We start from the raw sequence: 12,475 nt of genomic DNA, 5'->3' as shown, positions 1-12,475 counted from the left end.
TTCCAAAACAAGCCATCCAAGAGGGAAATCCCTCCATACACGTGTATGGAGGGGAACAGAGTGGGTGCCAGCTATCACAACTGGCACAAAATATCTACTAAAAGTAGATGAACAGTGGTCGGCCATCCAAAATTGTCACTTTGACAAAATAAATGGCCGACCGGCAACAAAGAGTGCCGACCGGCAATATACATTGCCGATGGCATAGAATCACTGGCCGGTGGCCTCAAGCCATGGCCGGTGATGTGTGGGGATGCCTCACAAGGCATTCCCTGCCCTTCCAAGGCAAAACACAAGTGTTTAGTGCAAAATCAGACACAACACGGTCGAGTCGAGAGATCCTGAGGCAAGGCGCACAACCGAGACCTCCGGGAACTCAAGACGAACACAAACAAGGGTAATCACCAAGTGTTCCAATGGTGACTCCAAGTCTTGAGGACTGTCAAAAATGGGGTGTCTACAGTTGCCCCTCTTTGACAAAACTCGGAAGTCATAACAATGACGGGAGTGAATGTCAAAGCCCAGAGACGACCCATTTTTGACAAGGCCGAAGACTCAGACAACCATGCAAGACAATCAAGATATGCGCCCGAAGGCGGGGGCAAGAAGCAAGACAATGCACAGAGCCGGACATAACTTATGATCATGCAAAGAAAGCTGTAATGAAGCACACATGCGACAGTTTCAAGCTGGCATACACCAATGCAACTACATTATAAATGCAGAAAGGATGTACGAGAATTATGCAATTCTCGATACGTCTCATTCGGAGGATACAATACCTGTGCGGTTCGTCTGGTTGCACCAGCCTCAAATGTACCGTACATACAATATCGTGCCTGTAAAGAAAACAACTTAATAGGTACAATGTTATTAGCAACATGCATGTCAATGCAAAAATGAATGCAAAATGATATGCAATATATACAAAACAATGTATAAACAATGCAAAAGAAAATGCAATGTAATTGAAACAATGCAAACTACATGCAAAGCAATTGAATCATGATCCAATCATGAGCGGTTCGAAACCACACCTATGTCAAATACATTGATGGAGGTAACAAGTCCGTCTACTATAGAACGATCAACTGAACTATGAGTAATGTAGATGGACATAAGAACAAGTATTGGGGGAGATGACATAAGTGGGGAAACGACCCGCTGGGGAAAGGACAACGATCCTAATACTGGATGCAACAATTACACTACAATGTAATATACACAATGAAAATGCTGGGGAAAATGGCAATGGATATGGCACGCGGGCCAAACCAAGCTCAACATGGAAAGGTGCAAATAGGCAGAGGTGATGCAGTGAATGCATGCAAGCTACAATGCAACATCTACAAATATGCAATGGAATGGAAATAATGGACATGGCCTGCGGGCCAAACCAAATCTTGCCTAGGAAGGCATGTACACGTACAAGCCGCGTCTAACATAGAACGGTCCACTGAACTATGTTTCGACGTGAAAAGTATGGGCACATGCCAGACCAAGCTCAACATGAAAAGGCGCAAGCCCTAGATGGAAGTGATGCAGTGAATGCATGCAAGTTACAATGCAATATCTACAAATATGCAATGGAAATGGATACAATGGATATGGCTTGCAGGCCAAACCAAATCTTGCCTAGGAAGGCATGTACACGTACAAGCCGCGTCTAACATAGAACGGTCCACTGAACTATGTTTCGACGTGAAAAGTATGGGCACATACCAGACCAAGCTCAACATGGAAAGGCGCAAGCACTAGATGGAAGTGATGTAGTGAATGCATGCAAGTTACAATGCAATATCTATACTATATTACAACGATGCATGACAATGCAACTATTTACGATGATGCATGACAATGCAATTATATTTTTTGTTTTGTTTTTGTTTTTGAAATGCAAATGCATGATGATGCATGATGCATGGAATGCGCGACAACAAGTGGCTTTGGAGATGCACGTGAACTTGAATATGCGACGACGCGAGTCGCTTGAAATACATGTATAATGCAACTCATCAAAAGTCGTTCGGGCACGACAAACATCGAAGGACTTGCACCTTCAGAGGATTTAGGGTCTCCTAGACCGTCGTATGTTGCACAAGAAATGCATAACAATGCAAGTGAACTTGAAATGTGCAGCAACGTGCGGCTTAAGATATGCATGACGATGCATGATGCATGAAAATGCATGAAGATGTATGATTTCGAAATGCGCGACAAAGCGCGGCTTTTGAGACGCATGACAATACGACCGAGCGGGTTTAAGGTCTCGCCAGACCGCGCGTGTTTTTGGTCCCGCCGGACCGTGCTAAATGCGTGCATTTGAGATGTGATGCGCAAGACAGTGCGATGCGCAAGATAGCGCGATGGGATGCAATGCACAAGACTTTGTGATTGAAATGCGATGCACATGGGGCAACTTTTGAATTTTGTAAAAGCCAAAAGGATACGGAAAGGATACACCTTGCACGAATTCGAGTGCCACGCACAGAAGACACGATCCGAGGTCAAAACGAAGGCCGGTTGAGCGTCGGAGATACACGATTCTTGCACCGTCTTGAGCAATGAAGGCCCTGAACCACACATATAACCCCAAAAAGGATGTAGGAGGCTCCAAAACCACTGTGGGAGACCACCGGATGTCCACCGGCCATCAAAATGCATCACCGGCCATCCATCGGCCATCATACAATTTCCATCGGCAAACTATTTTGCCGACCGGCAAAGAGTGTGGCCGACCGGCAAAAAGTCCCTGTATCGGGGCAGTTCAGTCATTTGGCCACGGGTCTTTTCAAATAGGGCTTCTAGCCCTATTTTCTTCACTTCCTCTTGCTCGAAATTTCTCCCCCTCTCTCTCTAGATCATTTTCCTCCTTTGATTTCCTCGTTTCTTGCGTTGTAGCCTCCATTTCGTCGTCTGATTCGCGAATACCTTCGCGTTTCGAACGTTTTGAACCGATTGAAATTTCATTTCGGTGTTGTTTTTTTCAATTTCTGCCACTTGGGGCTTGTTTCCCTCGAGTTTTTCTTAATATCTGTGCCTTTTCCACACTTCGGCTTTTCCAGCCTTTTCCGGCCTTCTCGGGGTTGACTTTTTGTTGACTCTTCACATTCTCGCCCGGTTTTTCATCTTTCGGCCATTTTCACATTCTCTTCGAGATGGCAGACGATCTTCCACAGGGCGGGACCCCTCCAGAGCACGAGATGGATCCCGAGGCCGAGCCCTTGCCACTTCACATCCGGCCGTTCGATCCGGAGACCTACAGGCCTGCGGTTCATGTGATGCTCCCCGATGGACTACGCCAGTTCCGGAGCTTCGAGAGGGGCGGGGCGCGCGAGCTTCTCCTGCGTTAGCCTACCTCCCATCTGTCCTTCGGCGCTTCCGAGGTAACATTCTTTCTTATGTTTTATTATTTTCCGCAATGTAGAACATAACTGCCATTAGTTGATTCTATTCTTTAACTGCTTAGCCTGGATGCACCGATACACTGTACACTGTAGTTGATTGCAAACAAACTTGCAACCGATATCTGTTTGAAACTTACACGTGCACACACACTGCACTGACCCTGAATCACCCAAACGCAAGGTGCACACTGTATTTCACTGCATACATACTGGTACCCGGTATCTGCTTGAATCTGAAAACATGCACACATGCTGTTTTTGCCCTGAACCACTCAAACACGCTGACACATCACACGTTGTAGTTCACTGTAAGTACACCGGCACCCGATGTCTGTTCGAATTTGAAAACATGCACACATGCTGTATACCTATATGCTTCTTAAAACTGCGTTTTGAATATTGCCTCGCAATTGTTGTTTTTTTTTTATTACAGGGGGATTCCCATACCATCCGCGGGTATGGGAACGTTGTTGCTCGGGATTGGTACATAGAGTTGCCTGACGCGGTTCGTCATATCATTGACGAGGCCGGTTTCGGCATCTTCTGCAGGGGGCTCTCCTGGCTTACGACCTGCAAGCCCTTGCTTGCCGCTTTAGTGGAGAGGTGGTGGGATACCACCAACTCCTTCCACCTCTCCGTCGCGGGGGACATGACGATGACCCCTTATGATTTCTCGATGCTCACCGGCATCGGGGTAGGGGGTGATCCGATCCCCTTCGACACCGATATGGATAAGTGGGACGCCGCCCAGCTGTACCTGCTCGGCACTCAGCCACCCCTTGCCCGGGCAGGGTTTGTCAGGTACTCGTGGTTCGAGAGCCACTTCCGGATTCAGCCAGCCTTGGCGGAGAAGGCGCAGATGACCCTGGAGAAGGGGGATCAGTATGCGCGGGGCTTCATCATGTTTTTGCTTGGGACGACCCTTTTCGCTGACCGGGCGAACACTGTGCCTCTATGTCTGTTGAACGCACTGGTGGATGTCAGGCGGATCCGCCGCTATGACTGGGGTGGCACCGGCTTGGCCACTTTATATGGTTACATGAGCTCTTCTTCCCTCCTCAGCGGACAGCTTCTTGGCGGCTACTGGCGAGCTTGGGAGGTACACCTTCTTCCCCTTTTACATTTTTGCTTCACGTTTTCTGTATTTTGTACACTGCATATACCACGGTCTGCCTCTCGCTGACTATATACTGCACACGCGGCACACATATGCTCTGCTTTACTTTGACTGTATACTGCACACACTGTATACTCTGTACAATACACTACACAACACAGGGCTCTGCCATTCCTGCTTTATTTTGTATTTTGCTTTATCTGATAGTCATACTTATCTCTGTTCTGCAGTTGTGGGTGTATGCCTACTTTCCCAGGCTTGCCCCAGTACCTGATGTGGAGACCCCACTCGGCGTCCCTTTTTCTCATCGCTTTGATGTGCGATGCGTGCGGAGACCACGGGAGTCTTTTATTTTCTTCCGCCGCTACTTCGACACCATCACCGCCACGGAGGTATGTTCAACTTTAGAATTTGCTTAGGCTTTGCTTAGCACTGTATGTTTGATAACAGATAGATAACAAACTGCATATTTACCCGCAGATCACCTGGCAGCCCTGGGCTCCGTTGCCGGCCATGGTGAGGGATCACTATGAGGGCGCAGGGGAGACTTCCAGCTGTCGGATTCTGTTGGAGGGCCCAGTCTGTCGGGCTTGGTACCTGGGTGAGCGTTTCTTGCGACAGACCCTGGGTTTACTGGAGCAGATAATCCCGGGTCCGCCTCCTGCCCATATGAGAGATACTGAGAGGTTCACCGCCCAGGAGATGGCCGATTACACGATCGGCTGGGACACGGGGGACTTCAAGGGCGAGGGCGACTTCAGAGAGTACATCCAGGCCTACATTATGCGGCCTCTGAGCAGTGGTCGCCGAGCTGAGAGAGGCGGACCTGCGGCGCCAGTAGCTGGAGCAGGAGCTGGGGCAGGGACGTCGATGACGACTCGTGTCCGTGCCAGGAGCGGAGCTCGGAGGGGTCAGGGGGTTAGCTGGCCAGCTCTACCCACTATACTGACATGCCAAGGGCAGGGTGGGGGGACGTACCAGATTCCCTTTGCTCCTCCTCCGGCTGACCATGAGTTGGTCGGGTTCTATGGCTTACCTCCGGTATGTACTACTTCATCTTGCATCTTGCATCTTGCATTGTCATTTTATTTCAATTTATTTTGATATTCCGCAGAATACTGATGCCTTTGATACTTTTGCAGGCGTCCTCCGAGTACACCCGGCAGTCCCTGGAGTTGAATGCCTCCATGATGGGGATGCTACAGCGGACCTTCGACCTCCTGGCCCTCTACAGTATTCCGGTATGTCCTCCTGACGACGGTCTCAAACCATTCATAAACTGATTCGCATAATCTGATGCACGGCACAACACCTGACACACTGATCTCACAGCGTCTGATACACTGCATACACTGCATTTATACACTGCACTCTGCACTGATAAACTGCTCACGGCATTTGCACACTGTACTCATACACTGCATTCTGCACTGATAGGCTGCTCACGGCATTCACATACTGTACTCATACACTGCATTCTGTACTGATACACTGCTCACAGTATTCTGATGTATTTGCCGTTTGTGCTTTTCAACCTCCCTTCCAGATTCCTCTGGCGGGTGGCGCTCCAGCTGGGCCCTCTATTCCTGCTCGAGGAGGGCGTGGAGACGCTGTACGTCCCCGTACCAGGGTGGGGCGTGTTCATGTCGGGTGTAGCTCTCGGGCACCGACCCCTAATGATGACGATGATGATGATGATGAGTCCGAGGCAGAGGCAGAGGCCGAGTCATCTGAGGAGGCTGGAGACGACTCAGAGTCAGGCTCAGATGGCGATGCTGATGACGATGCCCCTGGACCTTCGTCCAGGAAGAGGGTGAGGACAGATCCCCGGGCCTGAGACTACTGATGATGATCCAGATTGCTTCTTTTCTTCTTTTTTTGTACTCTTTTTTTCTTTTTCTTCCTTCTTTTTGCTGGTAGTTAGATTACCTTGTACTGCCACAGGCAGATTTTTGTTTTCAAAGCTATGTACTTGAAAAAGATAATGAAATGAACAAACTTTTTGCTTAAAAAGTGTTACATTTACATATCTCATGTATTGCATCGCATCACATCATGTTACACCTCAATGTGAATGGAATTGACCTGTTGTCTGAAAAAATTGAGCATTTGTACTGTAATGATCAGATAACCAAACGGCCTCATAGCAAAACAGCCCAAGCAACACACTGCTCAAACTGAACGTGCAGCCCATACTCTGTTGGGGATTAGTCTGCGTACAGCCCCTAACACCACACTTGGTTCATTATGCATACAGCAAATCCTGAACAAACGGCCCAATCTGACAAGATGGAACACAAAGATGGAACCAGTTGAAGTTGAAGCACGCTCAGATGCCCTGATTTTTTCTTCTTCTTCTTTTGCTTCACACAGATGTAGAGAATGGCACAGCACCCTGAGCATAAACGATTTTCGAAATAGAAAAAGGATTTTCAACCGGGGTATCGAGCCTAGAACTGAACATAGCGGGAAGGACTCAAACAAAAGGTACACGACCTAAACACATCGAGTAACACTCGGAAAAGACCCAAAACAAAAGTTGAGGTGAACAAAACGAAAGACACGACACGCGGACATGTTCAACGAAAGACCTCAAAGCTCGAGGAGCCAGTTCCTCCGAGTATGTTTCCCACCCTTTCTGATTTGTGATTCTCACATCACTCGGCCCTCAGGCTCGTTTTTTTCCTCTCAAAACCCTTTTTCTTACTTTTCTCTCAACTTACACCTCTCTATTCTTTATTCTCTCATTTTCGTCCCTCCCCAAGGTGATTGATGAATGAATAGGAAGTTGCGGGTTCATGCCCAACGCTGTTAGCTCATAGCTATTTCTTCTGGCCGGTAGAGTGCCTTCCTGGCAAGTATGTTGACGACGGGGGAAAGACAGAACACCTGACTCAATTGTGCCCCTAGTTCATCATTTTGACCATTTTTTTTGGTTTTCTACTAAAACAATTTTGACCAAAATGAGAGTCGGATTAACACACTTGTTCGATCTTTGATTTGAAATAATGCAAGTCATGCCATGAGCACTGAAAATTTTCCTTTCTTGGGTCCCAGAAAATGGCCCAATTTTGGAAAAATAAAACAATTTTCGAGAAAATGGTCAACCTCAGTAAAAATTCTCAAAAACTATTTTTATAAACGGCCGCCGCCCATCGAGCGTGGAACTTACTCTCGAGATGCACAACCTTGGATCGGAGGCAATGGAAAATTGCCCCTTGTTTAAAGGACACTGCACGGCAACGGAAAGTTGCCCCTGGTTTGAACGGCGACTCATGGTAACGGAAAGTTGCCCCTTGTTTGGATGACGCCGTAGCATTTGGTAAACAGTCTTCGTCAGTGATGATTGCAAACGAACTCTCTCAGATACAGAGAAGACGAAGATGGTCAAAACCAATATATGGACACAGTCACTTTGAAGGTGTTGAGGGCTGGACTTCAGGACGAAGTTGCCTATGGTTGTCACAACCGAACTATCGGATTCAGAGAAGGCAAGGATGATCAAAACCATTACATGGACTGAGGCGCTATGAAAGCGTTGGGGGCTGGACTTCAGGATAAAGTTGCCTATGTATCCCAAACATGGGAATCAAACCTTACGTAGTTCCAGTTAAGGTACACTCAGGTATTTTAACCTTCACTTTTCAGGCTCTAACTTTTGCCAAGGTGCCCGATGCGGGTTTTCGACCTTGCGAGCTTCTTTTCATTTTCTTTTCTTTTTTTTTTCTTCTTTTTTCCTTGATTTTTTGTATCTTTTCATTCTCTTTCTTTCTTTCTTTCTTTTTTTGATTTTATTTTTTCTCTTTTTTTGCATTTTTGCATTTTTCTCTTGCTCTAACTTTTGCCTGGGTCGCCCTTCCGGGTTTTCGGCCCAGCGAGCCTCTCAAAGGGTAAAAGTGTAACAAGTCCATGCCAAATGGTTTTCGAAGTTGAAGCCTCTCTGTATCTAGGAGAACGGCTGTTGCAATGATTTGCAGAAGAATCCATCATGGCTGCTCCACGAGCTTCTTCTAGTGAGATCTAATCTTTTTTATTCGACTTTTGGTGCCTCTTGTTCGAGGGCTGCTTCAAAACTGGCCACACGGACCTCACATGGTGGTTGACCGTTGAAATTTCTAAACAGGTTCAAGGTTCGAAAACGGACAGGTTGAATCTTGAAGCTGAGAGCGATCCTAGGCTGCACAATCTCAAGAGCGATTCCACATAGGTCTTCACAGGGCCGCGCAAAACATTTGTTTTTGAAAGTTTTTAAGAAAGCGACAAATCGCTCGCGCCGAAGATAGTGTGGAACCAATCTGGATCAGGCCAGGGTCCTTCTCAGTACTCACGCTAACAAGCATGGTTTCATTCATTAAAGGCTTAGCGTGCCTCTCCTTTTCTCAAATTGATCAAAGTTTTGCAAAACTCGAGGAATTCCTTCCTCTTTGTTTTCACCGCAGTGTTAAAGAGGTTTTGAAAAACATAGGTCAATGCAATGATTTTCAGGGCACAAGAGAACAGGTGGAACGCACGGCCGTTCGATTCAAATCCTTTGGCACAACTAGCTCAAAATTACCGATAAGCATGGAAACATGGTAGCCGCAGCTGTTTCATCCAAATTCCCTGATTGTAACTGGCTCCACAGCAGAGACAGACTCAAAACAAAAGGGGATTTACAAAACCAAAACGGTGTTCAAGGCAACAACCCTAGAATCACCTGACATCCTATACAATGGGACTGACTCGATACCACAAGACAGACCCAAAAACAAAAGACTGACTCAGAGCAAAGAGGCAGACTCAAAAACAAAACAGAGAACTGACTCAAAACCCAAGCCGGAAGCTACAAAACTGCATTTACAAATGCTCAAAAAGTGCATGCCAGACGCCACATCTGAAATACATCGAGCGCCGCCCGCAGGTGGTCCAACTCCTGATCACATACTCGCAGTATCCTCAAAGTCCAACAGCTCGGTGGTAACGGACTTCGCTGAGTAAGGTGGAACAATGATCTCATTATGGATCAGATCCTGCACTTCATGGCGAAGGCGGAAACAGTTGTCGGTGGCATGACCGGTCTGTTGATGGTACGCGCAGTACAAAGCAGCATCATGTGTGAGAGGGAGATTCTTCGTGAGAGGCCGAGGTTCAAGGGGTTTGAGGTGCCTCCTTTTGGCAAGAATCTGAAGTGCCTTAGACAGAGGTATGTAGAGAGCATGAAAGATCCTGCGCCCTCGGGGCAGGTACTTTGAAGTCAGAGTATTCTTACTAGGCGCACTAGCAAAAGGGTCGGCAGGCACTGCCTTGGTTTTCTGATCTTTCCTAGGTGCAGGGTTGGGAATAGGAGGAACTGTTCTGGCATGACGGGGCCTATCCCGATTTTCTGACTGACTTGAACTACCCTCAGGTGGAGTGGGGAAAGCATCCTCCACAGTTTTTGCCACAACTGCGGATATCTGTTGCTTGTTCATCCCCCCGGCTTTCAAGGCCTTGACTGCCCGCAGCAATTGTTCAATGGGATCGGCATCTGCCTTCATTTTGTTCTTGTCTCTGGCCTCAGCCTGATCGGGGGTTTGGGTTACTGCATCAGAGCGAAGCCCAGTTGTTGCTGACACGTTGTTGTTGTAGCTGGAAGCAACCTCTGGTTGGCTGAGCTCTATCACAATCCGCCCCAGTAGCAGGGGCTCCTGTGGTATGAAATTCTCGGCATACGGTGCCGCTGGCGGCGAAGCCAACATTCCACAGGCCAGATCGTCCACGGATCTCTGGAGGTCACCAATCATTCCCATCAGCTCAAATGTAGTGGGCTCGCGAGCCTGATACAACTGGGGGCTCCAGACCGGGTGCGCGACAGGCGACCTAGGCGGATGCGATACATCAACATTGGTTTTATCCCGCAGGGTGATCCCTTGATCTAGCGTAGCTGTCATAACCACAATCTCTTCTGAATTCTGCGTCATCATAAGTCCTGCCTCAGTAAGGGGGAACACTAGCTATTCTGTATCAATTCTCTGGATACTCCTGAACTGAAAGGAAAAACAAACAGCATTTCATCCCAAACAGATCAATCACAGGCGTAGCCGAACAACTGCACTCTGCTACTAATCACTGTTCCCCAGAATCACTGTCCCCAAAACTGAACTTGATACCTGCAGATAACTAATTTCTCAACAACACTGATACTGGTGCCCTCGGGCCTAATACTCGATCTTGCAAACTGATATGTACGTTCCTGTAGAGATACACTCTAAAGCACATAGCAAGTAAAGAGAGCCAAAACACCCCTATGTTAGGGTAGGGTTTCCCTGTCCTATTTTGTCAGGAGCTAGGGTTTCACTATGCACGCAGCGGTTTCAAACAACCTATAATCGGGTGGGCAACCTGTCCTATCTTGGAATGGTCACTATGGATCCGAATATGCACTAGGTCGAATGGTCGAAAAGGGTGCCCCGGTAAAAACCAGGGTTTGTGTTCCCATACTGTCAGAGCCCATAACCGGTCAGCCTTATGGTCAAGTCTTGACAAGACAAGCCTCCGGCAAACCGTTCATGAATGGCAGATGGCAAACACGGTGTCCTAGGCGCACCAATGCACATGCAATGCAAAGAGACACATAAATGAAATCAAAACAGGATATCACGAGTTCGAGTCAAGGTCTCTAAATTCCCCAGCAGAGTTGCCAGAAACTGTAGACGCGCCCGTGGGCCTCACTACAGTTCGGACTCAATTCGTGTTACGGTTCTTAATCTGAACCAAAGAGTCCAAATCTGGCAAATCGTTTTGAGAAAACAGATTTTTTTGAAAGAAGTGCCAAACATGGACTGCTTTGCCGGATACAGAGTCGCCACCTAAGTATTTTTTAAAGATGGAATTTAGGAAACCCTGACTCGGTGCCAAAGGCCACGTGTCCGTCATCACTAAAGTTGCCTCGGCTCGGGAGCTTGGGTACGATTGGGGAAGGTCAGCTATGAGCACCCCCTCTCGCCCGATCCGAAGATCGGCCTCTACTAACCATGATATCCGTTTTTGAAAACGTTATGCATTCTTAACCCGATTATTAGCCTAGAATTACTATGTTACGCGAACAGCACAAAAGTATAGACTACATTGCCTAATTTGGGAATAAGCATTACATATACGATTGTTTTGGAAAAATGTTTTGGAATTTGCTACTCGCAAGTAGGCTAAAACACGGATTTCAATGAGCCATTCCAACTCAGACAATCCGACCTTCACCCACAGGCATTCAAGCAGTTATATCACATAAGCAGCTAGCCTCATGATAATCATGCTATCATGGCAACACTCACACGCATGCAAGGATGCTAAAACATAAATACTTACATTGTACTCCGTGCTAAAACAAAGAACTCGCTAGCAATCAATGCATGATCCAAGTCCATGTTTAAATGTCTAATGCAACGCATATGGAATGTCACTAGAGTAGGCTCGGCTATTCTATGAATGGCATGTGAAAATGCACAAGTAGCATGTATTCAAGTTAGATTTGAAATACTAATGCAGTTAGCATGATGCGCCGAGCCCGGTGCATGCAATACTGATGAATGATGCATGCATACATAGCATGAGGTATGCTAAATTAAACATGACGTATTACTAACCATCAAAGCAGGTAAGTAAAAGGGAGAAAGAGGTGGGGGTTGGAAGACATGCACACACTCACCCACACTTATTACAAATTCGCCCTCGGTCGGAGGGACCAAAAGAATAATACAATTCGAATAATGAATTAACTATCCTAGCTAATTAATTATTACAGACCAACTAAATTAATTAAACAAATTAATTAATTTAAGAAAGCAAGAAAAAGGGCCTCGGGAAGAGGGCCCAATGCACGCGCGCTCGGGTCTTGCTCGGAAGTCCACTGCCATGCGCAGGCTGCCTCTGTTTTCCTTGCTCTGCCCCTCTCAAAACTTCCAAAGTCTCAGAATTGCTTCCCTGGACATTGGGG

The 12,475-nt window shown here is 47.1% G+C and overlaps 1 long non-coding RNA gene across 1 annotated transcript; it reads left to right on the top strand.

The window, feature by feature from the left end:
• Positions 1-5,447: 5,447 nt before the first annotated feature.
• LOC145807903 (uncharacterized) lies at positions 5,448-6,535 on the top strand. The gene is made up of 3 exons (XR_014351309.1): positions 5,448-5,565; positions 5,667-5,765; positions 6,096-6,535. It is a non-coding gene; the product is annotated as an uncharacterized LOC145807903 (long non-coding RNA).
• The last annotated feature ends 5,940 nt before the right edge of the window (positions 6,536-12,475 follow it).

Source organism: Camellia sinensis, chromosome 14 (genome assembly GCF_055761805.1).
Source record: "Camellia sinensis isolate YWXY chromosome 14, ASM5576180v1, whole genome shotgun sequence".
In the NCBI taxonomy this organism is placed as follows: Eukaryota; Viridiplantae; Streptophyta; class Magnoliopsida; order Ericales; family Theaceae; genus Camellia; species Camellia sinensis.
The sequence above is the reverse complement of the archived record's forward strand: the minus strand, read 5'-3'. Positions and strand labels throughout refer to the sequence as shown.